This window comes from Epinephelus lanceolatus, chromosome 1, assembly GCF_041903045.1.
Source record: "Epinephelus lanceolatus isolate andai-2023 chromosome 1, ASM4190304v1, whole genome shotgun sequence".
Classification (NCBI taxonomy): Eukaryota; Metazoa; Chordata; class Actinopteri; order Perciformes; family Serranidae; genus Epinephelus; species Epinephelus lanceolatus.
In genome coordinates, this window is record NC_135734.1 from 6,863,010 (window position 1) to 6,876,786 (window position 13,777).

At 40.5% G+C, this 13,777-nt stretch overlaps 1 protein-coding gene across 1 annotated transcript in view; it reads right to left on the bottom strand.

Annotated features, from left to right (window-relative positions):
• Positions 1–11,769, bottom strand: part of cntn2 (contactin 2) — a 118,941-nt gene extending 107,172 nt beyond the window's left edge. The window contains exon 1 of the mRNA XM_033626682.2: positions 11,386–11,769. The gene's annotated coding sequence lies outside the window, so the exon portion shown is untranslated. The remainder of the gene's footprint in view (positions 1–11,385) is intronic.
• Between the last annotated feature and the right edge of the window lie 2,008 nt (positions 11,770–13,777).

The following is a 13,777-nucleotide window of genomic DNA, read 5'->3' on the forward strand; positions in this document are numbered from 1 at the left end:
TAAATCTTGACAAAGGCAGCACATCCACTCCTTCTGTTCTCATATTTAACAATAAAAGCTTTAGAAATATACACTAAGTAACTGTTAATTAGAGGGAACTCAAATTAACTCAGAGCATTATGCTACAAGGAAACTCAATACAATAGCTTACAGTGGCTTTGGAGCCGTGCACGTCGTATGTTTTACACCATCAAATTAATTGTTTTCAATACAGACGCGCAGCAGGAGTGCTCACACACCAGAGCGACAACGTCATGGCGCGCACCTGTTCCTGAGCGCCTATTTTTTAGGGTGCAATGGCTGCAACCTGAGATATACAGAGCTCAACTTTTGGAACACAGCAGCTCAGGCTGCATGTCATGTGAGGAAGAACAACCAATCACAACTGGCAGATATGTTTCCCTTCTGCCGTAAATATCAGTCTGTGATAAATATGAAGAAGAATTTGATCATTTGAGTGCAGGGCTGCCAGGGCTTTATATCTGTCCCATGAACAATATTTTTGGCCTAATACATGATTAACAATACCTGTTACTTATTTATTTAATTTGGATCTCCACAGAACAACTCACACAAGTAACCCTCCATCAAACTTAGGTAAAGGGTTATTGTATAAAATTTAAAGTTTTCAGTGAAAATTGTGTAAGTGAATTACCATTATATTGTACCGTTTTAACTCTCAAATTAACAGTTGGTATTCAAATAAGGGCTGTGAGCATGGCTGCCATGACCAAATAAAGGCTGGTTGCTAACAGAAAATAATGGTGGTGAAATTACCTGTTGGCTGATAGCTGAGCATAATGAACATTTTTATTGCACTCATTCCATCAGAACACCATCCTGCTGCTCTGAGTGACTCTTTGTAACAGAAACACTGTTTTCACTTCAGTTGAGTTAAGCAACTGTCAATGAAACTCAACACTTTTCACATTGATTATGCCTTTTTAGCTGCTGGAGGGCTTTTAGTGTGAAACATCTGTGCAGGCCAGCTGACTCTAATGTGAGTCTCTTTCAAATTAAGGCCTGTTCTCTCTTTAGTTGTGGTGAAGAATTTACTGATATAATGGAAGCAGTGGCGGGTTAATTTTTGGCAGTGAACACTAAGACTGAAGCTAAGGGGCATATTAGTATTTTTTTGTTTGTTTGTTTTGTTTTTTTGCAGCTGGTAAACTCCATGCAAAGCCACGGCTGAAAATGGTCACAGATCAGCTGCCTGGACTTATCTTTAACCTCCAGTTATCTATGGTGAGCAGGATGGTACTACATTTGTATTAACAGTGCCACACTTGTAAGTCAAGCCTTGTATTCTCAGTGGGTTAGCTATGCAACGCTAGCTTACCTAACATTATTAGTGCAATAGCTCCCTGGTACTATCCTGCTATTAGCAGTCTGCAGCATGTTCTCCTGCACAGCGCTTCACTGAGTTTTAATTTGGACTCAGGCTGTTGGAAGACTTCTATCTACGGCCTCAACACTTCCCAGACACCAGAAGCCTTCTAGCAAGTCATCCCAGATACTGAGAAACACACACACACACACACACACACACATCAGCATGACAGAGTGTTCATATACTTTTCTAAACTGACATGTTTAATATGCAAAAATATGAACAAACCACCTGTGCACACCGCATCCCCACTCACTCCTAGATAAACACACACACACACACACACACACAGACACACACACACACACACACACACACACCTATAATTTAAACTGACAAAGTGTTTGACAAACAGTGTGCTGGTTCCCATCTGTGAACCTCACTCTGCTCCAATCAGGTGATGATGGCAGTAGATTACAGAGGAATGACCCTCGCCTGGGCAGTATTGATTTGTGCATGTAAAGTCTAAGTGCTAAGTGTTTGTGACCTGCTGTGCACTGACTGGGAGCACTATGCTTAGCCCAGAGTGGTCCAAAAAAAATGTGAGTAAAACAGCAGGTCATTTATCACCCTGACTGTTGCCAACCTTACTCAAAGTTTCTTCTGTTCTAGATGAGAAAAATAAAATAACTAACTGTTTGTTTGGGGGTTTGCCACTTTTATTTTGGTCAAGAATTTGAGCCACTATATTCTAATCAGCAGAGTGTATTCTGCACCAGTAGGATTTAAGGAACAATGGGCATGTTTTTGAATAGGCAGTATGGTTGTTTAATGACCTGCCTCAGACAAAGTTTTGCTTCCATATTTCGGTGAAGATACATTTCTGTGACATTATCCTCACGTCTTTGTGCAAGTTTGTGTCTGTGAATTCATTCCAGTGTGTTAATGTTCTTTGTTTCTATGTGTGTGGGTGTGTACATGAAGTTGGACAGGAAGAGGTGAGATGAGAAATGACCACACACCAAACTCAGTCTTGTCTAATGAGCATTTTGGGGCTCTGTATTCCAGCAAGCTGTTGTTTCTGGCTGAAGCCCAGCATGCAGCTGTTTATTGCAAATGTTAAAAGTTCAAACAGGCAGTAAATGTACCAGGGCAAGAGGGTGATATATATACATATATATACATATACATATATATATATATGTATATATGTATGTATATATGTATATATATATATATATATATATATATATATATATATATATATATTTAAAAGATGTAGACAAGACAGTGTGTGTGTGTGTGTGTGTGAGAGGGAGAGAGAGAGAGAGAGACAGACAGACAGACAGAAAGAGAGACACAGGAGATAAAGCTTTCAAGCAACCAGCCAATCAAATATTCATCAAATCCAAAAGCTGAGCAGACAAAGACAAGTATCCTATGATAATGTTTGTTTTTTAAATCCACACTCCACACCGACACAGTGACTGTCAGATTTTTAAGGAGGTTATTTAAAGGGTATTTTGTGAACATTCAACAACCCCAGTGTTAAATCAGTAAAACATGGGTATAAGCATTTATTAGTAAGAAAGTGTGATCATTCAGGTCTCAAAGCACCAACACAATTAACAATGTTACACATGCACAAAACTGGTAAAAAACTGTGAATGGAGTACAGTTTGATAAGAATATCACTAGTTTTGTGTGTATTGCATGTGTATAAATACAAACTTTGACCTGCTGATGGCGCTTGATAACAGTGCATCACCAACATTATTACAATTAAACATGTGGGGAGCAGGAATGTCTGAACTGAATTTTAACACAACCCACCCTGCGGAGGTATATTGTGGAGGTACATTACTGTATAAGTAACTAGAATGTTGTATGTAGATGCAGTTGTATGCCTCCACAAAGTGGTCACACACACAGTTACAGTTTACATCTATTCCCTCTTGAGATATTGTGTTCACGAGAATGAGACATCAAGTTGAGACATCAACTTTGACCTTTGACCTCTGACCACCAAATTCAAATTATTTCATCGTTAAATGGACATTCGTGCCAAATTTGAAGAAATTCCTTCAAGGCATTCTTGAGCAATCAAGTTCAGGAAAATAGGACAGATGGACAACCTAAAAATATAATGACTCCTGCCACACCTATCATCAGCACAGAGGCATTAAAACTGCTGGCGGCACTACACTGTAGATGAAAAGTCATTAGGATCAAGCCTGTCTGTCTGTCTAAATTTTTGTTGCAATTCATCCAGTTGGTGTGGAGATATTTCAGTCTGGACCTAAGTTGGAGACTGACTGGGGACTTCACATTGTCCTCCCTGAACATGTTGGTTAGCCCCTCATGTGGCTAAAATCTGAGACAGACATAGGAACAGACTTGAAAATATTTTTAAAAAATCTTAAAAACCACAAATACATCAGCACAAACCAAAAAAAAGATGTGCTGCTCTACACTGAGCTGTACAGGCAGCAGACCGACATGTCTAAATTCATCACTGCCTACATGAGTTTCAGGAGATGTATTGTATTAACACTGAATAGAGTGTTTTGACTTGCAATTTGTACCTTATTTCTAAAATTAACATCTTTGACTGTGACTGTACTCCATTACAGCAGTTGAAAATATTTGAATTTGAAGTTACAGACAGTTTAGCTGGAATAACATTGCTGGGCAACCTTTTGGGTCCAAGTTTATTTCCTGTCAGCTGATGTCATTCATATACACTGCAAAATATTTCTAAAGGAAATACAGCAGGACCCATTTAGAATGTTTGTCAAGTTCTCAATGATCTAGTAAGCTATATTTGGCCTCAATGCACCATTTAACAACACAGTGGTCACTAAAGTACCCAGCCAAAAGCTGTTCATGTGTCTCATGCTTTCTGAATACTGTATGTGTGGTATTAAAGCATAAATGTCAAATGCAAAAAAAGAAATAATAATAATAAATTTGACTGAGGAATTTAAAATTCTAGCAGATGCCCTTCCTTTCCAGATGTACAAAGAATCCTCCTTCCTACCAGCTTGGTATCTCCACATCTATCTGACACTTTGCAGCAGTACAAAGGCTCATATCTTTCTGAGATGGAGGGATTGACCTCCCTGGTCTCACCCCTTATTAGAACACAAAGAGCTGTTGAGCAAGCTGAGAACACTGACATGAATCTTCTATGAGAGAGAGGCTTGAGTAAAGGCTTCACTGTTCCACTGCAGCTCAAAGCATGTCATATGAACCACAGATGGAGTCTGGGCTGTTCAACTGGTGGATCGATAGCAGCCTTGATATGGAGAAGTGGAGCTGCAGACTAGCAGACAATATAGATGTAAGAGTGGGGGACTGAGGGAATTACAGACAGATGAAGCAGATAGCACTCTGACAGAAGCTGAGAGCCACTGTGGTTGCTCATATATCTGTTTTAAGCCTGTTATCTTGAGGTCATAACTGAGCCTAACTATCTTTGTAAGTCTTAAGAACAAGCTATTGGCTACTGATCACAACTTAATTGCATCATAATCTCAAGATATCAAATCATGCTTATATTAACCTTCCTAAGCTCAATGTTCTATACTGACCGGCACACAGACATTATTATGAGCCAATTACAGCTTCTTACAGATCTTTCTGTATCTGCATATATATGAATATGTAGATATTCTTAGGTAATGTAAAGGCAGTGTCGCCATTACATAGTTTGTCCACCAGAGAGCATTGACAAGTATGTTTTTTCATTAAAAAAATGCTCACACTCAGTACATATCTTGGTCACAGCTCTTAACAAACCTTTATTAAACTGTTAATGTTAAGTTTTTACATTCAGAAGCAATTACAAGCCAATATTATTACAAAAAGTTTTTATTCTCAAAAATCAATGAATAATGTGGGAAAACAAAAGTGGTTCTGGTGTCCCCTACTACACCCACTGGTGCTCTTTTAGGCCACACATGGCTTTAACCTCCTGAGACCTGAGCTTTTGTTTGATTTTTAATATTTAATTTCTCCTACCAATTTGGGATTAGTAGGACCTGATAGGTATAAAAAAAAAACAACTAAGCATTGTCTTTGAACTTTAAGTAGTTTTTGAAAAAATGTGCTCAAAATGTCCTCATATGGGAACAGTAGGTTTATTTTGAATAGTTACAAGTGTGTAATAACATGTAAAACTGTTTATTTTAATACCTGAAAAGTGTTGTGCAAAAACTAAATTACAACATTTGTTCAAGGTTTTGTGACTCTTAGGGCTCTAGTTTCCCGGCGCAGTGCAGGGTGGTGCAGGGGGGCGCAGGGTGGCAAACCCCGCACAGAGCTAGTTTCGAGCAGCACAACCCGAGGCGCGCTCAGTTTGGTAGTTTGGCAGACCGAGGAGGTGCGCTAAGATGGGTGTGGCGGCGCAGCAGGGGGAGGTGTCGACAGATCCAGCTTGGTGCAGTGACAGTTTCATGCCAAAAGGCTTCGCCGAAGGTGCGCTAAAAGCTCGCCATCTGAAACCAGGTCTACTGTCAGCGCAGGCAGAGCGCAGCCGGTGTAAGCCGAAGTTTGGCTGACCAGCAGACAGTGCGCACATGTCACCAAAACCTAACAGGCAGGTTTCCAGAATGTCAGGCATATTAACAATGCAATAAATACCCACAAAACCACTATTCAATGCAACTATCTGCAATCAGCACATAAATGTATCTCTATATCGACTGTCCCGTCACATCTGATGTCAGATCAAAGGGGATTGGCACCGTTTGGCACGTTTGGCACGCGTAATGGAAACCCAAACTGATTCGATTAACACAGCTGCAAACTAATGAGTTCACATCCCTCTCAGCCAACCACAAACAGCCACAGCATCAGATAGGGAGTATATATTCAGCATCTGTCATCTTAGGAAAGTGAAAAGAAAAGAAACAGAGTGAGACTGCGAGAGAGAAAGAGAGAGCGCACGCGCACAAGAGAAACGCAACATTGATTTACAATTGTGGTGACCTCCTCCCAGGCTACCTTTGCATCATCAGCCCGTGGAGATCTGCTCGCAGTTCCGTATATTCGGACACTGCGAGCTTGGACCTCCCGGACCAAAACATCAGTTTCGTCCTGGGAGAAGTTTGGCCGTCTGACGCTGCTGCTCTCTTCTGCCATGGCGAATTGAGTAAACTCTCATTACACCTTCGCGCGGCACATTTAAGGGTGAGGAGAGGGGCTCATTTGATTGGTGTGATGTGTGTAAAACCCACTCCACGCCTTCTCTCCTCCCTCTTTCCGACTTGCGCAGGTAGAAGGGACAGAGGTGGGACAGACGAGTAGCTGCGCCAGCGCGCTCGGTGTGCCAAACTTGCAAAATCCACCTGGCTACACCTAGTTGGCGAAAAGCAGGTGCGCTGCGCCCCCGCCTCGCCTGGTCTGCGAAACTAGAGCCCTTAGGGTTAGAGGTCACTGTTCAAATCTAAAACTGTTCAAATCAATTTATTTCAATGACTGAACATGGTTGTGCACAACAAAACTGTAAATATAGCATATCTAAAAGCCTTATGATTTCTTCATTTTGTAACTGTATGAATTTTCCATGATCCATACTCGAAGCTAGGGATGTCGTTTCTGTCTATAGGAACAGTCCGTCACCAATTAGCCTGTGTGAACTGCTGCAATAATACAATAATGAAGTCCCAATATCCTCACACGAGTACTTTAAATTAACAGGGTCTTAGCTTGTTACTATTGCTGAAAATTGGTCACATGTTATATCAAACTATAAACTTTATTAATCATAAATAAACAAGTTTCAACAATAAAATATGATCAGGTTTTGGACCTCGTCCACTTTTGTGTCAGGATCAGCTGTAAAGTGACCTGGCAGAGATGGCTGCCATCATGTTTTTACATGCATTAGTGTATTGTGGTCTTGCTACCACTAGATGGGACATAAAAGTATCCACAAACAAGGACAGCAGGTCTAAGTTAAGCAGAATGAAGTAAAAGGTGCACAAACCCAAAATGTCATGTCCTCATATGAGGACATAGGGTTGCAGTGGGTAAAAAAACATCATCAACATAATTAGCTAATTGAATAGATAACTGTCAGCATTATGTGAAAACTTATGTAAATCATAATCTTCACAAATGGATTAAAGTCATTTCTCAGCCTTGATAGAAAAAGAAGAGAACAAGGCAAAATTTAGGGGAAGAATTTAGGTCTACACATATTTACATTATGGCCACCATTTAGTGCAATGAAATAACTCTGTTCACCTAATCATGATCTCAAGACAATGGGCCTCCAAAAAAATTGGCAACCACAACTGCTTTCACCTTCTGCGCACTGCCTAAATCGTTAACATCTGATGCCAGTCCCTGTAACTTAAGCTGAGTGTGATGAACCTCTCTGCACTGTGCTGTTATTCACCCCCTCTGGTCTTTATACTAGTTAATTACACATGAAGAAATAACTATATGAGTGCCAGTCTGAAATCAGATTACATGTTGTTCGACTATCTAAGGCAATAAAGGTCTTTGTGTGCAGACAAACTCATCGGGGCCATAACAGAACAAGGAATACTCTTATTTCAGTGGCAAAACAAGAGCAGATATAATACTGTATTTACACACTTCTCATCTCAATATGTGATTTTAATGGCATGAACATAACATTAAACAGGCAAACAAGACAGCTCTGGAGTTTTTAGAAGATGTATTTTCTCTCTTTTATTTAGGGCTGAATGGTATGGAGGGCGGCACGGTGGTGTGGTGGTTAGCACTGTCGCCTCACAGCAAGATGGTTGCCGGTTCAATCCCGGGTGTGGGAGCCCTTCTGTGTGGAGTTTGCATGTTCGCCCCGTGTCAGCGTGGGTTCTCTCCGGGCACTCCGGCTTCCTCCCACAGTCCAAAGACATGCAGATTGGGGACTAGGTTAATTGATAACTCTAAATTGTCCGTCGGTGTGAATGGTTGTTTGTCTCTATGTGTCAGCCCTGCGATAGTCTGACGACCTGTCCAGGGTGTACCCTGCCTCTCGCCCAATGTCAGCTGGGATAGGCTCCAGCCCCCCCGGCGACCCTCAAGAGGATGAAGCGGTTAGAAGATGAATGAATGAATGGTATGGGAAAATAATCTAATTGTAAGATTTAAGAATTACATGTGTTATTCACTACACACAAGCCATAAATCATTCTATAGTGTGACCAACACTGTATAACATCACATCTCCTCCAGCTTTGCATCTTTGCTCAGCTTTTCATAGCGAGGAGCACAGTGTTTCACAAGCACTGACTTTTTTCTTCCTAGGATCTGACATGTCTCTGACAAGTCAGCCACGGCAAAATTAGTATGTGATGTCTCACTCGTCTATTTACTGAAATCTAAACTATGAATCATTCAATTCATATTAGCTCCATGTACTGTGGATAGAGTGGGTGCAATAAGGAAATGTGAATATGACTGACTCCTGAGGAAATGGTTTTTATGAGGTTATACAGTGTGTAATAAAAAAAATGAAAACTATTTAAAAAATGCATAAAAACAACTCTCAGTTGTTTTCCTTTGAGCCCAATCAGTTTCTCCACAACAGCCTATGGCAGTCTTCAACATTTAAGACACCACTGATACTAGATAATAGTGACAATATGGTCTGTTTTAAAGTGAATACAGTGCATCTTCCTGCCAGTGATCAAATTACAAATGCCAGAATAGAAACACAAATCTATTAAAATAGTGAACCGAAGTGTAAGACCCAATAGAGCAGTATTTTAAAAATAAGTACAATGCAATAATTATATTAAAAGTCTACGAGATAGTTGGGATTTTTTTTGAAGTGGGGCTATCTTATATTACTATCTTACTTATCCATAGTCAGTGTATTACATACAGTAGATGTCAGTCGGCACACCCCCAGTTTGGAGTAACAGGCTGGAGTATGAAAGCAAAGTTCATCAATATACTGCTGCGGAGGGGGTCAGTTAGGTGTTTTAGCTACCTAAAAAAAGTAGTATCAATATCATGTTAAATGTATGCTACATTGGGAGTATTTTCACCACTTTGCCTTTTCATCAGACATGCAGTTCAAACGGGAAAGCCATAAAAGGCTTCAGTTCCCCATTAATGCTCTGATCAAAGCCACCAGACTCCACTGAGAAAAACATTTTTTCATTTTAGCTTGCTGGACACAGGAGCTGCTGGTCTACTGCTGCTTCACTCAGTTAGATAGTTTGGATAATTGTGTGACTTTGCTGAATCTGAACAAACCCTTTTAAACACCAATGTCACACAATAACACAAAATAATTGTTCAAAGCAGGGGTAGACCAGCAGCAGCTCCTGTGTACAGCAATGTTAAATCTCTTTTCTCAGTGGAGTCTGGCTTTGAAGAGCACGATAAAATGTCTTCATTTTCCTGTTTGAAAAGCAGTGAAAATATTCTAAATATAGCAGATGCTTAATCTGTTATTGATATTTTTATGTGGTACATTTTTAGGTGACTAAAATACATTTTGTTGCTGACCCCTCCACAGCAGTAGATTGCTAAGCTTCCATGTCAGACTCCAGCCTGTTTCTCCAAACTGGGGGTGTGCTGACTGACACCTACTGTATGTGATATACTGACTATGTGCCCCATACAAACCCACATAAAAAACTGAACTATCCCTTTAAAAGTGCATAGTACAGTGCACTATATGTAGAGAGAGAAAAAGGTGTTACCCTAGATGAGTGCGCTACCTTCATTACCACAGCATCAGTACCAAGACATGATGTGATTACTGAATAAAATAAGATGACTTGTTCATTTAACCTAAACCTTTTCATCTGTCAGAACTCCAGACATTATTTATAAGACTTATTTAAGGCCCCAATTAGTCTTAAGAGTTCATATGAGTGGAGTTTATGATGATAGCACTGAGTTTTTAACAGTCAGTGAATAACAGTCACTGAGAACATGAGCCTTGTGATTACCCTAGTCACTAATGAGGTGGGCAGTACAGAATAATTATAGTCATAATTATTACGGTCTCGGTACAGATAGGGTATGTTAAGTATTCAAAATCACGCTGGAAAAAATAGCTTGTGTGTAAGAAGCACATGTTCAGGTGCTGTAACATGTAGCATTCATGAAATGTTTATCTTTTTCAGGCATAGATAATGCTGAATTATCACCCTAATCCCCCATCCTCTAATTCTTATCTCTCAACTGAAACAACTTATTAGTAATTTTGCTGTGGTCCTCCCGCACAGGACCTCTGGAGACACACTCAAAGACCCCTGCGTGGGGCCCTTTTTGGAAAGCACTGCTCAGACTGCTTCAGTTTCAGCACAAGCCGCAGCACAAGCCGTAATAATAAACCTAAACCACCAACTGAGTCAGCCTGCAAACCCTCCCTTGCCAAACTACAACACAGTATCCTGAAATGCCCCCAGCATGCACACAGATCTTAAAAACATGAACGTGTCGCTTGTATGGATGTCAAACCAAACAGGTAAGAACATGGGATCAGCTTTGACTATCAGTGACCATAGAATAGGCTACAGCATGGTTTAACCCTACGTGGAAACAGTCCAGTTAGTGTGTGCGACATATTCAGCTGTAAAATACATGTTCATTCTCTCCACACATACACACATAAAGGTGTTGAAGTTTAACGTTAACCAAATTAAATGTACAAGTCGACGAAGAGAGGTTGACATACACCAAAGGTCCTAAGTCATGTTATGAGATACAATACATACATGAATACATGAATTTCCCAGATTAAATGTGAAGTTTGGCGTAACGTTCACCACCTTACATGGAGGGAAATACGTTTTATAACGTTAACTGTTGCTACTCTGTGTCTGTTCAAGCTACACTTGTGCTATTGCGTCAAAAATACTAAGAAGCGGGATACCCTTCCACACTGTAGGGGCTATCGGTGAAACAGCAGACCAGCTTTAAACAGCATCCCGAAAACCCGCATCTGCCGGTATGGGTTTTTTTTAGCGCTTGTTGTGCATAAAGATAGGGGAAATAATATTAGTAATACGAGGGAAACGATAGAGGTGTTTGGTGAGAGGTGTGGGTTTGTTTACCTTGCAAAGATGCGGATAGTCTTCTCCCCGGGCAGCTGCGGTGCGGAGCCGCGAATGATGCGCAGGAGGCGGGGTGATGCTGCTCGCAACGTCGGTGAGACCACCTCCGTGATTCAGATGATAGAAGCGACCCGGGTGCGTCTCACACAGCTTTGTTAATGTTCTCCTCTGTCTCTGTCTCTTCCTTCTCTGGATTCACCGTCCTGTCTGCTCCTCCTCTCCGCTGTGAAATATTAGTAGAGCCGCATTAAAGGACGGGCCAGCCTCTCTCTCTCTCTCTCTCTCTCTCTCTCTCTCTCTCTCTCTCTCTCTCTCTCTTTAATGTCTTCCTCTCCTCCGCATCCCTGCTTTCTTTCGATCACCTTCTGGTCTCCTTTCACGAGTGTCAAGCCCGCGAAAATAGCAAAAGTACTTCCGGTCTTCAAATGACATAATTAAACGTGTCCATGATAATTTAACCCGTTCAGAGCACAAATAGGTTTCAAAAAATAAAGTAAAAAAATATATTGTAATAGTGGATTTCTACTCTAAATGCACTCGTAAATAATTATCAAAAAAAATAATAATAAAAATAGGATACTTAATTATGTGCTATTTTTTTCATTCCATTCCAATGGACAAAGAATCTGAATGCGCAAACCGCCTAATAGTAAAATGGACAACTTCTCTGAAGTTTTTTTTTTCTTTTTACAGAGAGACATGCGTTTATTTATTTTTCATGAATATGAACTCATATCAGTAAATAAAGTGACACTCTAAAACAAATTGCATCTATATTTTGTGTTGCATATTATTTGATATATATTCATTTTTCCCTGAATAAACAATGGTTGATGGTGATCATTTTGTATTGTAGTCTATTTGCCATCACTTCTCAGAATAGCTTGAACTAAATAAATCTCCGACTGCTATCCAGTGGAACATAATTTGGAAGCCAGCTTTGAGATCTTCTAAATGTGTGAGATTTAGTATTATACAATATCTGTAGGATTCTGTGCAGAGCATTTATGCTGGCAAAATTGTGGCATTGGAGGCTCTTTATTCCACTTCCTCATGGACTGTCAAGCTGTTAAAACACTGGTTAGAAGCAACAGGCCTATCTCTTATGTCAGAGTTTTTTAGTGTTAACTTCCCAGTGTGCCCCAAAGCATGCTCGCTGGGGTTGAAATTGGACAATAATGTTGGAGTCACAGTTGACGGCTTATGGACGTTGGGTAGCTTATCTACTAAGAGACTAATTCTTCTAAACTGGAAGAAGCGTAAAACAGCCTGCTTCACTGGACTCTTAAGCCTGGACTTGATAAATGTGAAATAGGCAGCATGCCTGATAAAAGACTTTGATAAGAGCCTGAAAGACTACTGGGACACTGTCTGTACACATGTAAAACAGAAGCCTCCAATATAAAAGGCTTGTATGCAACGGATATGTAAAATCCAATCAGTGTGACAAAACATTCTTAATGCCACTCTTTTTTTCTGTTACTGTCACTGCACAGAATATCTTCAGTTTGTTAGGTACGCATGTTCAAAAACCTCCTGAGGTGAATATTATGTTTACATAGTCAATAGGATGTATTATAAGCCCCTATTAATTTTCTGGTGATGCTCAGATCCCCCATCCATGCCAATGGATGGATAATTTTAACAAAATCCTGAGTAAAAGCTATAAATCTTTCATAAGATTTTTTGACGTGAGTGATATAATATTTCATGTTTACTTTAAACACAACTTAAAGACAAATTATGTACTTTAACAATATGATTTCTAGACTGAAACATGCCTTGTTCTTCCTCCTTGCCTCGTGGTCAGCCATGCTTGTTGAAAATATATTAAATATAGCATTGGCTGCAGGGCCTCATTCATTCCTATGAAAGTTGCTCAGTGGCGCATGAAGCCAAAAAAGCTATAATTTTGAGGTATGAAATTACCCAGATGATAGGCGCTGCTTACACATCATTGTGCTCAAAGAGCAGGCACACTAGACACTTAGAGTCGGCAAGCATGGCCGAGCGCACCTCCGGTCAAGCACCTGACTCCTGATTTAGCGCTCTGCTAACCTGAATGGGATAAACACACTACACTTTGTACATATCTGCTGTGTGATAGAAACAGTAATCTCGCACCGAGCGTCAAAGTAAATCCTTTTATTTTGAAGGGAAAATCGTAGAACTTCCGGTACTTTTCTTGCTCCAACCAACCAGCTTGACAGATCATCCCCGCTGTTAGATGGAGCGGCGTCAGTCTGCATCTTCTTTTGTTGTGGGCTCCTCGGCTGCCTGGAAGTGAAGCACAGAGGGGGCAGGTGCTGCTCCCTGCCCCGCTCCACACCCCTGCTCCCTGGGGACCAGGCAGGAGAAAGAGACCCCTCCAATTAAACCCTACGTGAGATAG